This window comes from Narcine bancroftii, chromosome 4 (genome assembly GCF_036971445.1).
Source record: "Narcine bancroftii isolate sNarBan1 chromosome 4, sNarBan1.hap1, whole genome shotgun sequence".
NCBI classification, from domain to species: Eukaryota; Metazoa; Chordata; class Chondrichthyes; order Torpediniformes; family Narcinidae; genus Narcine; species Narcine bancroftii.
The window spans coordinates 68,924,877-68,944,553 of record NC_091472.1 but is presented as its reverse complement, the minus strand read 5'-3'; the positions used below and the strand labels follow the sequence as shown (position 1 = coordinate 68,944,553).

At 42.9% G+C, this 19,677-nt stretch overlaps 1 long non-coding RNA gene across 2 annotated transcripts in view; it reads right to left on the bottom strand.

Moving 5' to 3' along the window:
* Window positions 1-992: 992 nt before the first annotated feature.
* LOC138759867 (uncharacterized) overlaps window positions 993-19,677 on the bottom strand; it is a 34,670-nt gene continuing 15,985 nt past the window's right edge. For both annotated transcript variants that reach the window (XR_011355175.1, XR_011355174.1), the window contains exon 4: window positions 993-1,145. This is a non-coding gene — a long non-coding RNA (uncharacterized lncRNA). The remainder of the gene's footprint in view (window positions 1,146-19,677) is intronic.

The window sequence follows — 19,677 nt, the reverse complement described above, 5'->3', positions numbered from 1 at the left end:
CCCCCAGTCAGGGACTCAGGGGATCCGGATCAGGAGGAAAGTGCAATCTCCCTCCACCTTTAAGCCGGAGACCCTACTTGCCTCTCCTCCCTCACAAGGGGACAAGGAGACCCAAGGAACCTAAGGCCCTCCCATGCTTAGGTGCTCCACCAAGATCTCCAGATGCCTAGGTCACTTAAATTTGTAAATTTGTAAATAACTGTATATTTAAAAAAAAAATTTTCTTTCTTCTGAGTCAAGGTTTTCTGTCTTCATCTGCAGACTCTAAATTCTGCATGAAGTGGTGAATGCAGTGAAATGAGATTAACTGGTCATGTGTTATACTGATGGCTGGCTCTGCTCACATATAACACTGGTTTCCTGCCTAAACCCTGAGCCCTTCTGAAGACCACTGTAAGAGCCAACCCTCAGTTATAAGCTAATAAAAGCGTATGTTCTCCTTCCAGTCGTGAGAGCTTTTATTTATGCTGCAGAAGGCTGGGTGAGTAACCCAGTGTTCTGGTAATGGAAGGTTTTATCAACTAAAATCCTACATTGATAAATTATGTGGGATTCCACAAATTATTGAATTGAGTAGTTCTAGCAATTTCAATCAAGCACCAGGAAAAACAAAGATGGGTGTGTCCAGGTAATAAAAAAACCAATAATTTCCTTCAAAATAGGGAGCTTAATGTAATCATGTGCCCTATTCTGCTTATGTCTTCAGAATGTTAATGTCTGCAGAAAGGGCAGCCATGGGTAGAAAGATTATTCACCAAGTTCCAGTGTGAAGGAATGAAATAATGATCAGAGCATAACCAGTGATCCTTATGCCAAAGTAAAACACAAATGTCTGCAGACACCGTGGTTGAAGTAAAAACACAATGCTGGAGAAATTCAGCAGGTCGAAGAGAGTACTTTAAAAACAATAAAGATACATGACCAACCAACGTTTCGGGCTTGAATCCTTCATCAAGGAATGATCCTCATGCCAGATTGTATGCATAGTTTATTTTTAATGAGTTATTAACATCTTAATTTCCACCTTTGCAGTGATCATAGGTTTCCACATCCGACATTCTCAACCTGGGCTTCTTGAAAGGTTTGGAATATTAAATTCCATCTGGCACTTGTAGTACATTAAGGATGGAAGAAGTCATCTAAGCCTGCTTGATAAAACATCACAGACAAATCAAAATCTATGTTAAGTAATCGACCATTAACAGCAGAGTGTACTGAATTAATTTGTAAAAGATGAAACTGCATTAAGTCTCTACAGAGAAGAAATATTTAAAGTCTAGCCTCTGGGATCACATATGTATTCACTGCTGGGTTTTAAACACAAGTTGTCTTTCAGAGGATGAATCAGTACCATGTTTCTCCATTGTTTTAATTCTGTGGATTAACAGGCTACTTTCCTAAACTGACACACACTCTTTTAATGTCCTAGCCTTTTTATCTTCCTTTTTTTTGTGTGTAGAATCTTGAAATTAAATAAAATTGCACACACTGTCATTTAATGAATTTGAATAATTCAAAACTCAGTCTGTACAGATTATTTTGCAATAAAATTATGTTTTTTTTCTGTTGAAATTTAACCTTTTAGACGAAAGACTTGACATGAAATGAAAGTCCTTCAATACCATAGTCCCTGGTAAACTCATTCCCAAGTAGGATCCAAGGCTAAGATTCACCCTTTGCAACTGGAGATGCAATCTAACAGATGCAATCAATGAAGATGGTTAACAATATCTCCTCCTCGATCACACTCAACACTGTCGCCTCTCAAGGATTTAAATTTAAAATTTTTAAATTCATTTTTGAATTAGGCAGAGAGTATCGTTACTGGCCCTTCTGGTCCACAAGCCCATGCCATGCAAATACACCAATCATCCTATATCCCCTGTAAGTTTTGAAGGATGAGAGAGGGAAAACCCACACAGACACGGGAAAACATACAAACTCCATACAATCAGTGCTCGATACAAACCTGGGTCGTTGGCACTCTAATAGAGTTGTGGTAACCACAGTGCTAACCATACCCATGATGTGTACTCAGGCCCCTTCTATACTCCTCTCACCCACGAATGTACACCTGCCATCTGTACCAACACCATTTTCATATTTGCTGATGACACCACAATAGTGGTCCAGGCATCAAATAACGATGACTCGGAATACAGGAGATTGAAAGTCTAGTGGCGTGGTGCCAGGATAACAAACTCTTTCTCAGCATCAATTACGCGAAGGAGATAGAACCATAGAAAACTACAGCACAGAAAACGGGCCAATCCGCCCTTCTAGTGTGTGCCAAAATATCATTCCATTAGTCCCACTGACTTGCACCCATTCCATAACCCTCCAGACATCTCCCATCTATTTACCTATCCAATTTATTCTTAAAACTTAAGAGTGGCTTGCATTTACCACATCAGATGGTCACTCGTTCCACACCCCATCACTCTCTGAGTGAAGTTCCCCCACTGTTCCCCCTAAACCTTTCTCCTTTCACCCTAAAGCCATGTTCTCTCATATTTATTTCTCCTAATCTAAGAGGAAAGAGCCTACTCACACTTACTTTGTCTATATCCCTCATAATCTTGTAAACCTCTATCAAATCATCCCTCATCCTATGCTCTAAGGAATAAAGCCCTAACTTATGTAATATTTCCCTGTAACTCAACTCCTGAAGACTCAGCAATATCCTAATAAATCTTACAAAGTTACAATTCAAGGATACAAGTTCAGCCTTTCAGGTGATCTGGTCATTTGCTGGGACCATTGTGGAACTGGTTGAGGCTGCGGTGCAGTGGTGGGGTCCTGAATGGTCTCGGGCATTTGTAAGTACTCATCAGTGTTGATGTGGCACCAATGAATCCGGTGTATTCTCCCTCAGGGTAGAGGCAAGATACCAGAGGTCGGGTGCATCATGTTGTTCAATAGTGATTGGGGTGTTGGGTGATCAGCAGTGGTCTCCAGCCCCCTGAGGGATTCAAGTACCTGACAGACACAGTGTCTTCGTGTCCATCGGGGTATGCCACATAGGCATATTGGGAGTTGGCATGGAGGAGGTGGACCCTTTCAACTGGGGGGGGGGTCAGACTTATGGCTCCTCACATGCTTCCTGAGTAGGACAGGCCCCAGAGATATCAGCCACGCCACTAGTGTGGTCCCTGTTGCAGATTTCCTGGGGAAGGAAAGCATACGTTCATGCAGTGTCGCATTAGTGGCCAAACATAGCTGGGACCTGATAGGGTGGGGAGTGCCTCTGTGAGGGCCTCTTCCAAGTCGGAGAGACCGCAAGGCTAGGAGGACTGCCTTCCAAACTGTAGCATTCTCCATCTCCACTTTCTCATTACCCCGAGGGTTGTAACTAGTGGTCTCGCTCATAGCAATGCCCCTGGTCAACAGATACTGGTGCAGCTCATCACTCATAAAGGAAAGACCCCGGCCACTGGGATATAACTTGGGAAGCCAAACAGAGTGAAGAGGTTGCGCAGGGCCTTGATGTGGCAGCGGTCATGCCCGAGCAGGGGACGGCAAATGGAAAATGGGAGTTTCATTGATGATGTTCAGAAAATACACATTGCGGTTACTGGAGGGCAGGGGTCCTTTAAAATCGACACTGAGCCACTCAAAGGGCAGATGGCTTTAATTAATTGTGCCCTGTTAGCTGTGCATTCAGCGCAGACCTGGCAGTTCTTTGTCATGGACATGATCTCGTCGATGGAGTTCGGCAGGTTGCGTGCTTTTACGAAATGAAAAAACCTGGTAACCCCGGGTGACAGAGATCGTTGTGGAGGTTTTGCAACCAGTCGATCTGTGTACTGGCTCAGGTCCTGCAGGAATGGGCTCATTAAGTTTCCCCGGCTGGTACAAGATATCACAGTGCCTTGAATGCTGTATACTGGCGGACCTTTGGGCGGATAAGGTTCACCAGCAATACTGTAAGGAAAAGGCACCACACTGTGTCAGGGTGTATAAAGCTCTCCATGCAATTCATCTTGTGGCTGTTTACCTGAATGTCCATCATCGACCAGGCGAGTTGATGTGGGCTGTCTTGGTCGAATGTGATGGAAGCTGCACATTGCTGCTGTGGAAAATGGTGGTGTCCAAGATCTGCACACGGCGCTGCTAGGAAAGGGTTTAGACTTACACACTTTGACATAGTGGCCCTTCTTCCTGCAGCTGGAGCACATTGAATCTTTCGCTGGGCAGCGTTTCCTCGGATGCCTGCCCAGGCCACAGAAGTGGCACTTTGGGTGCTTCTGTAGCACCGTGGCTGTGGTCGGGTCATCTCCGGAGTCGGACGAGAGAGACGGGAGGTGGTCGCGGAGCACTGCTGTTGTGGTTGAGTTGTTAGAAAAGCGAAGGGGTGGCAGCGCATCCCAAGATGGGGGAACCCAGGGTATCCATGAGGTATATTGATACATGTAAGCTGGGCTTATGAAAAATATTTTTGTTGTTTTAACTAACTACAGGGATATTTTTATAAAAAAGATTAAATTTTTGCTGAAACAGTGCACAAAAATTTATAGACAGTTATTTTGGTGTCATGCCCTCTAATGGTGTCACCCAGTGCGGTCTGCACACCCCCCCTCCCCGTACCTCCCTAGTGATGTCAGTGTCCCATCTGCAAGGAAAACTGCCATTGGAGAGTAGCAGCAATCATCAAGGATCCACACCACCCACTCTCTGTTCTCACTGCTACTGTCAGGAAGGGGGTATAGATGTTACAAGACCCATACCACCAGGTTCAGGAACAGCAACAACAAACTCAATCAGGGCCTCATTGAAGGACTCTTGCTTTGATTTGTTTTTTATTCTCTCTGTATTGCAGTTTGTTTACATTTCCTAACTTGTTTACATGCATACACTGTGCACAGTTTTATTTTGCATTATTTTGCACAGTAAGTGGTAATACTGCCTCACCTGCAGGAAAAAGAACCTCAGGGTTGTATGTGATGTCATGAATGTATTCTGACAATAAATCTGAATCTTAAAGACAGTTTGTTCCCTGCAGCCATCAGACTCCTGAATGAGCCCGACAACCTGCTGCCCTTACTTGATGCTAACTGATCTTTATTTTCACTGTAACCCTGTACTCCTTATGCTCTTTACATGGCTGCATGAATGTTAGAGATAACCTGTTTGTCTACTTGCAGAAGAACCCTTCTCACTGAACATGGTATTTTGTGATAAATAAACTCAAACTTAAATTTAAATGATCATTATTTTTCATATGGCCATTGCAAATCATAGATGCACTTTTCCAAATGAGATTTCTTTTGAGCAGGAAGGTTTCAAATTCACATTGCTGTTTGTACAGGAGTAAAACATGAACTTCTGCAGACACCATCATTGAAGTAAAACACCATGCAGGAGAAACTCAGCACCTCAAATAGTGTACTTTATGAGGCAAAGATAAAGGTACATAAACAACAATTTGGTCTTGAGCCCTTCATCAAGGTAGTCCATCCTTAAGTCCTTCATCAATACCTTGATGAAGGGCTCAAGACTGAAACATTGGTTATGTATCTTTATCTTTGCTACATAAAATACATTCTTTGTCCTGCTGAGTTTCTCCAACTTAGTGTTTTTGCTGTTCATGTACTCAGCTTAATCCTTCAGCTCTGAGTTTCTGCTGTATTTCCAACACGTAGAAGTACAGTTGTTGGTCAGCTCCCTTTTCTTACAGAGCAGAAAAGTTGTGAGGGCATTTCACCAAGTACACTATTTTAATTATTATGAGGACATTGTTAAGCTTGGAGGGCAATTCTTTGGCTATCCAAACCTATCTGTGAATGAAGCAACTGCCCTCATGTTGCCCTCTCTGAGCATCCAACACTCTGGCCATTACACTTCAATATCCACCCAACATTGCAGCTGTTCAGTCCATGCAAATTCCAGTGAATGCTCCCACTGGAATCCATAACCAGCTGTATATAGTCAAGCAGAACTCGAAAGAATTTCAGACACACTTGTGGTTTGTGGCAGATCTTCACATCAAAGTAAACCTTCCTGTGGCCACTTTAGAGGCAAAACACAAATAAACAATTAGAACCTCAGAATTACCAAGCCAGTCAAAGCACTGTTACAAATCAGCCTGATGATTTCACTTTCTCAGTCAATTGGTATTCAGTTTTGCCTGCACAGTCAGTAATTCAATGTGCTGCTAATTTTTATTGCTTCCCCATCACCCAAGATTTAACAACAGGTGTCTTCATCTATTTTAAATAGTGATTTTTCATTTAACAATACGATGTTATACCATCAATTTTCATGATTTCAGGAGGAACGTAGGCTGATCTCACCTCCACTAGGTAATTCCGCTTGCTTTTCTTTTAAGATATGCAGTTTAGTCTCAATGACATTTGAATTCAGAATTAAACTACCCACATTCCAGAGGCTTGGGATATTTCTGCTTTCTGCTTGGAATGAATTTATACTTCGTGGTTTTAAATGAAGGCGAAACACTTCCTCATCATGTCCAATACTTTTCTCTTTCATTACATTATTCATCGCATGCCTGATTCAGTATTTTTTTCCCCGAACCTTTAAAAAACCCAATTATACCTGCTTTCATGTCTTATATTGATATCAGCTGTAAACTGCACACAAATGTAATTTCAAATTGATGACTGGAAATTAAAGTGCAATAAATTAGAATGTAAATTGAGAGTAATTTAGTTGAGATTTCATGAAGTTTCCCTTTGCTCCTTTCTCAAGAATTCATATTTATTTTATCAAATCTTCCACAAACCTCTTGAAGATGTATCTGTAGATGGGCTGTTTGGAAAAACTGATTGTGTACGTTATTTGGTTTATACAAGGAGGACAATCAGGAAACTTCAAGTTCCCAATTTTGACTGAGTTAGAGAGTTGAGCAATTTGACCACCAGCCCTGCACACTCTCCCACCCTAAAGCTCCACAACACATAATCTACTCAGGGCAGGATGGTGGTGAGATTATTGTTCCATTCAGTTTGACTCCAATTAATTGCAATTAAATGGGGATCTGATTTGGACTCTTCATGTTATATTGTGCAACAGAAACATTAGTGGGTTGAAGAAGGAAAAAAAAGTTAGAACATGAGTTTCGATAGGTTCTGTCTTCGGGTTTAGTGCCTAATCCTCTTTGCATAATGCAGCACGGTTTTAATGACATGTTTATCTTAAATTTTATGGACATTTCTCTAATCGCCTTTTAGTTACTTGCACTATTCCAACTGTTTGCTTACAGATTGTCACTGACTGACAACCTTTATCCCACACATTAAAAATGAATGGATTATCTAATGCCGAAGTGGTTGCGTTAGTCGAGGTCTGCTTATGTGAAGAAGGTAACAGAATTTGGTATAAACGAGTGTAGCATAGATAAAAGCTCACACTCGACTGGAGGGTGAACTAACACTTTTATTGGCTTACAACACAGGCTTCAGAGGGGTTCAGAGTTTAGGCGGGTAACCAGGGTTATATACAGGGCCTCAGGGGAGGAGCCGGGAGGTGGGACCAGTCCTCAGTACAGGACACTTCTAGTGAATCTCATTTCACTACAGCGGGATCCAGCAGTCCACCTTGTGTATGATGCAAGCATTTTCAGTGAAATCTTTATGTTAATAGTGCTCTTTGTTTGGGTTTTGTGGAAAGGTAATTACATTTGTTTTAATAGACAGTATATTACTGTGTGCACACTGACTACCCGGTGGAAATATGTAGAACAGCCAGTTTTTAAATGTCAGTCCACGTAAACACCAACTTGATGTCAGCTCTCCAACTTGAGTATTGGCAAGTTGGGCTGAAGGGCCTATTTCTATGCTGCATTACTCCATGACTTCATAAGAACATAGAACATTGAATAGTACAGTACAGGAAAAGGCCCTTCAGCCACAATGTCTGTGCCGAACATAGTGCCAAATTAAACTAAGACTGCATATTCACGTGTGTATCTGGAAATTGCTTAAATTCTGCCAACACCACTACTCCTGGCAGCCTATACCAGCCTCTAAGTGTGAAAAAAACTTACCCTGCTGTGGTGTGCTGTTAGATAGAATCAGACACACACAAGGTAAACACTGAACAGCAGGCTTTAATCCACAGAAACCTCCACAGAGCCAGGCTGGCTGTGGCTGCAGCAACTCAGTGTGAGGCCTCGGGAGGCCGGCACAGGCTTATATCCCAGATGGGGCTTGATCCATTCAGGCCGACTGATTGGCAGCCGGCCAGGTGTTGTCCTGTCCCCTTAATCTTCTGCGGGAACAGAGGTTGCTCCCTGCAGTAAGCTGGTGGTGTACCGCCACACCTGCACAAATCCTTTAAACTTTCTCTCCCTCACCTTAAACACGCGTCCCCTTGTGTGTGACACCTTTAGCCTGGGAAGAAGATTCTGTCAGGTGTCCGCTCAGCCTCTGATGCTTCATAAAGACAACCCAAGTTTGTCCCACCTCTCCTTATTCCTTATATCCTCTAATCCAGATGGCATCCTGGTAAATCTTATCTGTATACTTTCCAAAGCATCCATCCACATCCTTTGTGTAATGGGGTGACCAATTTAGAACTGAATATAGAAGACATGGCTCACTAACTCACCCTCCCCAGTTTTATTCCCTCCCATAGCAAGATGGAGAGCTTTCAGTTAGTAGCTGAATGATATCCTCTGACTGTTGCTATGGTACCTTGGGGATAACCTGTGCATTCCAAAGTTTGCAGTTGTCTATGGGGAGTCATGTGGAAGTTACTGAAAAACTGAGTATACAAGTTGATCCCTGACAGAACCCCTTTGTAATAACAAGACAGAAAATACAAAGCGGAAGGACTGCAGATAATTGTAGGAGGAAGGGAGTGAGCATGGCTCTCACGAGTGGCCCTGTCTCCTACTGATCTCAGGGGCATTTTTTCACTCAGAGGGGGGTGATTATATGGAATGAGATGATACATTTTACATCAATGAGATGGGGTGAAGGGCCTGTTTCTGTGCCGTACCATACCATGATTCCACATGGGGTGTTCAGGGAGTAACCCTTTCCAGAAGTCAATGGGGATCAATGTACTCTGTTCTACCAATTGCTGTGGCTGCAATTCTGACCTCAGTTTGCATTTCTGGTGATTATTAAAGTGACAATGGAAAAAGACTTCCTAACGGAAAGACCACAGTCTGTCCAGGTTGACAGCAGAACATCAAGGACCGTCATGCTGAACACTGGCGTACCTCAGGGCCGTGTGCACAGCCTACTCTTGTTCATGCTATTGACCCATGACTCTATCACAAGATCCAGCTCCAATGGTGTCATCAGGTTTGTAGATGACACAACAGTAGTTGGTCTCATCAACAATAATGATGAGAAGAGGTGGCAAATCTAGTAAAATGGTAAGAAAGTAGCAACATGAGTCTAAAGTGGAGAAGATGAAGGAAATGATCATGGGCTTCAGGAAGACTAGAAACAACCCACCCTCTATTGCACATCAACTACTCTGTAGTGGACAGAATGGAGAGCATCATGCTCCTTTAACTAGTGACCCATCATGGACAATGAACATCTCCTCGCTAGTCAGGAAGACACAACAGAGACTGCACTTCCTTTTGTTTTGAATATTTTATTTGGCAAATTTAAAATTCAACAGTAAATACATTTCATTCAATAAAGAACTTTCAAAAATTTTACCTGGAATAAAAAAATCCTCCCTCCCTCCCTAAACCCCCAAAAAAGAAAAAAAGAAAAAAGAAGGAAAAAAAAAGAAAAAGAAGGACTGGAGATTGTCAGGGGGAATAAACTATTTATATCATAATTTTTTTTTACTACGGCACGTTACCAAGAAATGAGGTCTTCAGAGAGTCTGTTAAACATTTATACATAGATTTTGCAAATATGGGTGCCATATATGGGTGCATGATAATTATTTTGAAAATTATAAGTTATCTTCTCAAGTGGGATGCAGCTATCTGTGTCCGATTTCTACGTTATTGCTGTACACTTCCTAGAATCTGCTAAAGCAATTTATACAAATTCAATTTGATACATCATTATTTCAGTTTAGGTCTTATAAGTGTGTCTGCACTTCCTGAGAAGACTGAAGCAGGCAAGGCTACCAGACACCTATGTCAACCTTCTATTGGAGCTCTATTGAGAGTGTCCTGGCTGGCTGCATCAAAGTGTAGTATGGTCGCTGCAGAGAAATGGATTGGAAGTCAATGCACAAGACCATAAGAGTGGCAAAGAGGATCACTGGAGTCTCCCACCCCCCCCCCTCCACTATCCCCCAACAATGTGCACAAAATCATGAGGATCCTTTCCATTCTGCACACATCTTTCAGCTGCCCTTATTGGGGAAGAGGTACAGAGGTATCAGAGCCAGCACCACCAAGCTGCACCTGAAGATGATGTATCAAGTCGAGCCAGTGACCATCCATGCTGTCTCAATGTTTTAGGTGTCGCAGCCACACCTATGATTTGAATAGACCGAGGCTCAGTTCCAGCTTTGCCACATCACTGCCCATTATACCTGTGACCAACCTCGATGAGGACACAGCGGCAAGGGTCGTAGATTTCCTACTGCAGCTTCTGGAGCAAGGCAAATACGCGGCCCTCAAAGAGCTACTAACCTGCACTTGTGGGCTTTCCTGACGTGAGTGCACCATTAGATTGCTGCATATGGGTGGACAGGGCCACGACCGCCCAAATAAGTGAGATTCTCATGTTAACCGAGGGCCACAAACCTTGCCTGCTATTTGAGCAGATCTTTCTGGAGCAGCTGCCTGAGAATGTACAGGTCTTGCTCATAGATGATGTGATAGTACAGATTCTATCACCAATATGTATATGTACAGATGGTAGTGTAGGATGACTGTGATTGGCTGAGAGTGTAGCCACACCTACTGGCAGGTCTTAAAGGATTATTCCTAGCCAGACCAGGTCATTCTGGACTGGTCAACCTACTTGTGATATGCTCCAGTCTTTTAGTTAATAAAAGCCTTGGTTTGGATCAACAAGTCTTTGGTTCTTTCGACGCACTCTACAGATGAGGACTTCAGTGACCCTTGGAGGGTTGCTGCCCAGGTGGACATGCTCTGGAAAGCAAAGAAGGACACCAGTGCTGTTGTAGACCACATTAGCAAGCCCCACGAAAATCCCCCAGCAAGATCAAGGCCACATAGAACACCCCAGGACAGCTATGTTACTACCACCAGTGATGATGTGCGGAGGCCCATTGATGCTGCCCACCCTGCGGATTTTTGAGAAAAGCCCTGGCCAACTGTTGTTGAAGACTGTGGCGCTTGGCCCATGTGATAGCCTCCTCCATGTCTGGGACTCACTGTTGGGCAGGCATTTCCTGGTCGACACAGGCACCGATATAAGCATCCTACCCCCTACAGACCTTGATACCTGCTGTGGCAAACACTGAGAGCAGCCTTCAGCTCCTGCATTCAAATTTTCTGGACCTGCACCATCCCCCTTCATTTCGGCAGCAGCCAATTTACATGGACCTTTACCCTCATGGCAGTGGGACAACCATTCCTGGGGATTGACTTCCTTCAGGTCCACTGCTTGCCGGTCGACTTCAAGGGTCGCCACTTGGTGCCAAGACGTTTCAAAATCTGCCTCTGAGGAAGCCAAGAAACCCGCTCCCCCCTACCAGAACTCTATAACACTCTCAGACAATAAGTTCATCCGCATCCTGGCGGAGTTCCCTTCGATAGTGGTGCCACAGTTCTCCTCGATCGGGCCAAAGCATAGGGTAAGGCATCACATCAGGACATGCTGACTCCCTCCTGAAAAGCTCAGTTTGGCAAAGGAGGAGTTTTAAAAAATGGAGGAGCTGGGGATTGTGTGGTGCTCCTTAGTCCCTGGGCCTCTCCCCTCCACATGGTGCCCAAATCAGCAGGGGGATGGAGACCATGTGGGGACTATCACTACCTCAATGAGGTCACCATGCCTGGCAAATACCCCATGCCCCACATTCAAGACTTTGCCACCAACCTGCATAGGGCACGGGTGTTCTCCAAGGTGGACATCATCTGAGGGTATGACCAAATCCCAGTTCACCCCCAGGATGTCCCCAAGTCTACAATCATAACCCACTTTGGTTTGTTTCAATTTCTCCCCATGCCCTTTGGACTAAAGAACGTGGCTGATGCACACAGTGGGCCAGGATCTCCCATTTGCATTCATCTATTTGGATGATATCCTCATCACCAGCCACAGGTGCAAGGTCCATGCTGCCCACCTGGGACAACTGTGCCCCCGTCTGAGCAAGTTCGGCCTGACCAGCAATCCCACTAAGAGCCAGTTCGGTCTGGACACCATTGACTTCCTGGGGCACAGGAATAACAGACACGGGGCTATACCCCTCCCCAAGAAGGTTGAGATGGTCCGACACTTAGCTCAGCCACGCATGATAAAAGGGCTACAGTAATTCACCAGTATGATAAACTTTTACCATAGATTCATACCGGCAATGACCCACATTCCGCTCTTTGCGCTCATGACTGGCAAAGCAAAAGACATTGCTTGGGATGAGGAGTCCTCCAGAATACCAATGCCACCCTCCCGGTCAACCCCAATCCAAAGGCACCTACTGCTCTACCTGTTGACACCTCCAGCACAGCAGTAGGGGTTGAGCTAAAACAACTCATCGAGGGCCAGTGGCAATCATTGGCCTTTTTCAGCAGCTACCTCTGTCCCTCAGAACTTAAATACAGTGCTTTTGACCTGGAGCTGTTAGCGGTCTACCTGGCGGTAAGACATCACCATTACCATTGGAAGGCCGGCAATTCAGGCTGGCCACTGACTTTCTTCTTTCATAAGGTATCAGACCAGTGGTTGGCCTAACAACAGAGGCACTTGTCCTATGTCTCCGAGTTTACCACAGACATTCAGCATATTGTGGGGGGAAAACAAATGTGATAGTCGATGCTCTATCGATTGAATCGATACATGCCCTGTCCCAAGGGGTTCAACTACATGGCTCTTGCCAAAGCGCAGCAGCAGGGCCCTGAGATCCCGGCGTATAGGACAGCCATCTCCAGTCTCAGGGTAGAGGACGTCCCCGTCGGCCCAGACCACCTGACACTATTGTGCGATATTTCTACCAGCAGCCCCCGCCCCATCGTCCCAGTTGCCTTCAAAGCTATTCACAACTCTGCCATCCATGCCACAATAAAAATAGTAGCCAACAAGTTTGTCTAGCATGGCCTCCGTAAACAGATCAACCGATGGACCAAGACATGCACAAACTGTCAGTCCTCCAAAGTGTAGGTGCACATGAGAGCGCCACACAGACTTTGGAACCAGCATGGCACAGCTTCAGCCATGTACACATCGACAGAGAAGCTGTTGCCAATTTTCTGAGGGGCTAGGTATCTCTTGACCATGGTGGACCACTCCATGAGGTGGCCAGAGGCAGTCCCGCTGGCTGATACCACGACAGAAACCTGTGCCAGGGCACTCATTGACACATGGGTGTCCCGATTTGAGGTCCCAGAGCATTTCAGTTCGGACTGGGGGCATAATTCACCTCTGGACTCTGGGCTGCATTGGCTAACATTCCGCAGACACAATTCCACCCTACCAATGCTTATCACCCTCAGGCCAACAGGTTGGTGAAGTGGTTCCACAGGCATCTCTAGGCAGCCTTGATGGTCCGGCTCAAGCGTCCCAACTGGGTAGATGAACTGCTTTGGGTCCTGCTGGGAATCTGTACCGTGCCGAGGGAAGACTTCAATGCCTAGGCGGTGGAGATGGTCTATGGCACACCTTTAATCATCTCCGGGGAGTTCCTCACTCCGATAAATGCCAGGAAGACCCCGCAGTGACCCTTGAGAACCTGTGGTGAAAACTGGGGTCCTTGATCCTGCAGCAATCCCCACCGCACAGCCAGCCATCCCGAAGGACCTAAAGACTTGCTGGTACATGTTTGTGAGGAGAGGCTCACACAGGCCACCATTACAACGACTTTACGAGGGGCCCTACAAGGTCATTAGAGACAATGGTTCCACCTTCACCCTCGACATCAGCAGTAAGGAGGATACCTTTATCATCAACTGCCTGAAACCGACATATCTGGACTGTAACGAGAGTTTCCACTTTGCCCTGTGATGCAGGGTCAGGCCACCTAAAGCCTCAGACAATGGTTTGGTCATCGGTTTTGGGGGGGTGGTGTTGTGTAGCGGTCTGCATTCGGCGACACGGACCGGTATGCAAAAGAGCCAATGAATGCGGTGACCGCGCTAACCTGGAGTTGACACTTGCTGTCATCCCAGGTGACCTCCACATGGCAGGAAGGTAGTGAACTCTGGTGGGAGCTCTGGCCAACCCGAGGCTGGTGCTCTGATGATGCGGGGCTCTGATGTCAGCACCAGGGGCCCATATAAATGCGACGGCCAGAGCATTAAATCAGTGTAGTTTTCCAAGGCTTTGGTGTGAATGTTGTTCTTCTCCAAGCTCGTGTAACATGTACGCTACATAATCAGGCGATGATATGTAAATATTTCTGACTATAAGAGTTTTGTAGTTGGTAGCCATGCATTTGATGGTCTTATCATTTCAGAGCACCAGATTATTTTTGCAGGTCAAGAATATATTGGGTTTATCAAATACTGCACTGCTTCTTTTTGACATGAGGCCAGTTCCTTTCCCTGTCAGTCCTCGTTTGTCTGATCGAAACTATGTGCTGTTTAATAATTTCTCAAATTAAAGTTCTCATATTTTTATTACAATTCCCTCAAGGCCTCATATCTGCTTAAAATAGTCCACAAATTCCCCAAGCTAGTCTTTCAAACAAATCTCTCCTCCAGCAGGGCTCTTTAACTGGGAGATTCTATGCAAGAAATCCCATTTTTAAATGGGATCAGATAGTTGGAGGAGGTGAAAGATAACAAGTCTATCCACAAGAAGAACAAACTGAAACGGACACACTCCCTGACTTTGTCAGAACTCTCAAACACCTAAAATAATGACTCTCTGAGAAATCCAAAAATATTCAAAATAATTTAAAAAACTTCAAAATTTAAATAATTACCTTCAAAACATATTAATATCTTTAAATATTGCAAAATATTGAATTTAATTTTGAATATAAAGAAACATAATTTTTACACTGAGCCTACTTTAGAAAAAGAACACTTGCCCGAACCTCTCAGAGTCCTTCATGCAAACCAAGGAAATGAACAAGGTGACTGAATTAATAAAAACATTTCCTGCTTTGCACAGTTACAAAAGTAGGCCATTCAGCCTAGGTAATCGGTGTCAGTGTAAAGAACCATAATGTCCATTAGTTTGATAATTTTAGATGAGAGTCGAGGTTCCACGGACAACTTCAATCGTAAAGCTTCCATATCAATTATGTCATGTACGTAAAAACTATTGATTTTCAAACTAGAAACTTTGACAAAATTAATTTGTGAGAGTGTTCACATGGAACAGGCTGCTCACAATTATGGAAGCTTTGCGCTTTCCACAATCTGAACAATGATTATTCTTAACATCAGCCTGAACCCCTTTTACTACCTGTACAGATTAAGCAACTGATTACTCTTACCCATTTCAATTTAATAAAATATTCTATAACCAAACTAAAATTAGCTGATTTATTTCATGTTTTTAAATAGAATGCTTTCAAAATATAGAGATCTGACATTTATATTATGTGGAGTTGAGCACTTAGCGAATAATGAGGACCTTAACTGACCTATTTAGATGACCAGGGTTGACAGATTAGCATTTACAAAGGTTAAAAATGAGGCTATTATAAGAGTGCATTGTGTGTAAAGATTGTAGAACTCTTAAGAAATGTTCCTCATTAGAACAGGTTTCCTTTGGAATAAATTGAAAGGGCACAGGGTAAGAGAATTAGAAATAACTCCCACACCTGGACTAATGCTGTTTCATTCATTTGTTAATTTTACTCAATTTACTTTTTATTAAACTTTGAATTTAATAAGGCTCTCTGGGATCCATTGTACATTATGGTCCTGATCTTGCTGGTAAAAGCCAATGGTTCTGAATAGAACTAGTTTAAATTGAACTTGTAAATTCCATTGTGCAAGTTCCAAACTTAGAATGGTGAATGTCTCAGGTCAGCCTGCCACTGGATACAGGTTGTAGCCCAGTGTTGCCATACCTTTTTTGGGGTTATCCAGCCTTTACACTGGGCAATCAACTCTCAGACACATTGATAAAGAAGGAAAAAAGAAGCCAAATTTCTGTTTTAACTACTTTAGTTCAATCTTGTTAATTACACTGGACATGAAAATTTTGCTTCCTGAAGACTTATGAGTGTTTTTTATGGATTTTGGGCTGCTGATCATGAAAATTACCTTAAATTTTCCTATCACGTACTTTTTTTTGTAGTTATCACTTATTTTTGTGCATTCATGTCATTTTTTAAGTCTACTAGTATATTGCCCACAAACCAAACCTTTTTTGGTCAGTCCAAGCATGCCAGTGCATGCACTCACTTCAGATGCTATGCAAATATTGTCTTAGGCCTGGGGATGCTTAGTCAGGATAGATGCAGACAGGCTATAAAAGAAGCTCACATATGAAGATATAGATTTTATGCATGTGAATTTACATGTTCTTCAGGCAATAGCATTGTGAGTGTACTTAACATTTTAATTAATTTACTTATTAATAATAAACTAATTATTTTAAATTGTTTTACTGATGTCAAATTTTGTCTTAAAGAAAAAATGTAAAGCAATTTACCCTCATTTTTAATAATTTTTAAATAAACATGAATATCCAAGACATATAGAGACATGGAAAGTTATCAAGAAATGAAAATGCTTGTAAAGTTGGCTACATGGCTTTACTGGCTGTTCAAGCTTGCGGGTGATCTTCAGTGTCAAGACTTCGTCAGTGTGTATTTTGAAATACTGTCATGGGTCGGGCTCACCACTGAAGTTGAGGACACTTCAGACTACCAATGTTAGTAGCGAGAAGTTTGCAGAGTCATACAGCATGGAAACAGATCTTTGGGTCCAATCTGCTTATGCCAACCAAACTATCCCACCTTCAGTAGTCCCACCTGCCTATGTTTGGCAGATATCCTGTTCAAGCATCCATCTAAATGTTTCTTAAGCATTACAATAGTACATGCCTCAAATTGTTCCATACACCAATCACCCTCTGTGTAAAATCATTACCCTCAGGTTCTTATTAAATCTCTCCCTCCTCAATGTAGTCATAGAATGCTACTGCCAGGAGAAGTCAGAAATGGAGTGTGTGGCTGCTTCGTGGGTAGATTCAAGATGGATGCCTCCACATGAGATCTGGCATGTATATGTTCTGTTCTTACTGCTGTTTGCTTAGTTAATATATTAGTTGTTTTAAAAATAACCCAAGTTTCTTTATTGTAATAAAAGAAAGATCAAGAGTAGAAGAAACAGCTAAGAGTGGAAGAAACAGCCAAGTTCTGCTGGGTACAGGAGTGAATGAAAAAAAAAGAAACATACAGTGTGTATAGTGAGTAACTAACAGTCGATAACAGCAGTGAAAATATTGAGAGTTTAAAAAATCCTAGTGCTGTAAAATGGACTGGATATATCGACCATGAGTGGAGGGTGTTTAAACAAAGCTTTATGCTGTGTCTGCAATAGCGAACCGGATACATGGAAGATCGCATTGCTTCTTACCTTGGCGGTACCTCAGGCATTAAAGGTATTCAACACATTTATTTTTGCTGAGGCAGAAGACAGAGAAAATTTAACAAGGTTATTGAGATGCTTGATGAATACTATTCACCAAAAAACAAAGAAACCTTTGAGAGGTGTGTTTTTTGATCGTGCATATGGAAGCACAGAGTGAGCTTTGATACTTTTTTAACAAGCTTAAAAGCAAGAGGATGTAATTTTGTATTGCTGCAAGATTCAATGATCTGTATCAAATTGTGTTCGGGATTAATGATGAGAAAGTAAGAGAGAGGTTGCTGTGAGAGACAGATCTTACCTTATCTAGAGTGAAAAGGTTCAGTGATAGTGTAAAAGCTAGTGAAAATTAAGGCATAGCCATAGCCATAGGGCCTGGATGCACATACAAACAAAATATGAGACACAGAAACCAACAAAAAGATGGAGAGACATTCAATTGTAAACATTGTGGCACTAAACATGTGCCAAAGCAATGCCCATCTTATAGGAAAGTCTGTAATAAGTGCAAAGGACATAATCACTATGCAAAGGACTGTTTTTCCAAAGGGAAACTAAACATAAGTAAAAACTGTACACACTAATGAAGACACTGTACACACTATAGAAGTAACTGCTCTCAGTGATACAATTTTCGTAGGTGTGGTGATACAGGAGGTGAACAGTGTTGAGCAGGATAAATGGATTGTGTCACTGCATACAAATGGAACAAATATTCCTTTCAAGTTAGACAAGGCAAAGGTCAATTTCATCCCTGATTGCAACATCAGGGCAATGAAGATAAAGCCGTACATCCATGCAAATCCTGTACTGCTCAAAGCAAACAATGGACAGAGCATTGACATGAAAGGTACATGTAAACTCAATGTGAAAGTTAAAGATAAAGAGCACCACCTCAGGTTCACAGTAGTCACTATTCACTGCTTGGTGACAAAGCATATGTAAACTTAAACCTAGTCAAGAAGGTGTATTATATTAATAGTGACCAGAACAGTGTAGAGGAAATACTGGATCAATTTCCTGACATCTTCATTCACCTATAAGATACAGTTAAAAGAGGATGCACAGCCATTAGAGGATGCACCGAGGCGGGTTCCAGCACCACTAAAAGAAAAGCTCAAGCAGGAACTTGATCGAATGACGACACTAGGAGTCATAAAGAAAGTGGAGGAGCCACAGAATGGGTGAATTCAACGGTGACCTAGATGTGTGCATGGACCCAAAAGACTTAAATGCCAATATAAAGAGGGAACATTATCAGATTCTATCCAGGGATGAAATTATGAGTGAGATGGCTGGTGCAAAGATTTTCACTAAGTTAGATGCATCCCAGGGCTTCTGGAAAATAAAACTGTGTGATGATAACACAAAATACTGTAGATTTAATACACCGTTTGGCTGATACTCCTGTCTGAGGATGCCTTTTGGAATTTCCTCAGCTCCGGAAGTGTTTCACAGGACAATGGAGAACATCATAAAAGGCATAAATAGGGTATGTGTGCACATGGATGGCATGATCCAGTGGGGATCCACAGAAAAAAAACAACACGAGAGGATCATCAAAGTGCTACAACACGCCCAGAAGTATGGATTAAAGTTAAACAGAAAAATGTCAGTTTGATGTTACAGAAATCACCTTTCGGGGAGATAAACTGTCAGAGGCAGGTGTGGAGCCAGACAAGAGCAAGGTGAAAGCAGATGCCCAGACCCACTGACAAAAAAGGCGTATTGAGAATGCAGGGAATGATCAATTTCACTGGTAAATTTATACCAACCCTGTATTCCAAGACAATGTAGCTGAGAAAGTTATTACAGGACAAATGTGAATTCAAGTGAACAGACAATCATGAGGAAAAATGGGATGACTGAAGACCATTCTAACTACAGAAACAGTACATTTGACTTTCCTTGATTCATCCAGAAAGATGAAAATATTCACAGATACTTCAAAAGAAGGAACAGGTGCCATACTACTTCAGGCTATAGGAGAAGATTGGAGGCCAGTAGCATAAGCATCAAGGACGATGACAACATCTGAATGTCGATATTCACAG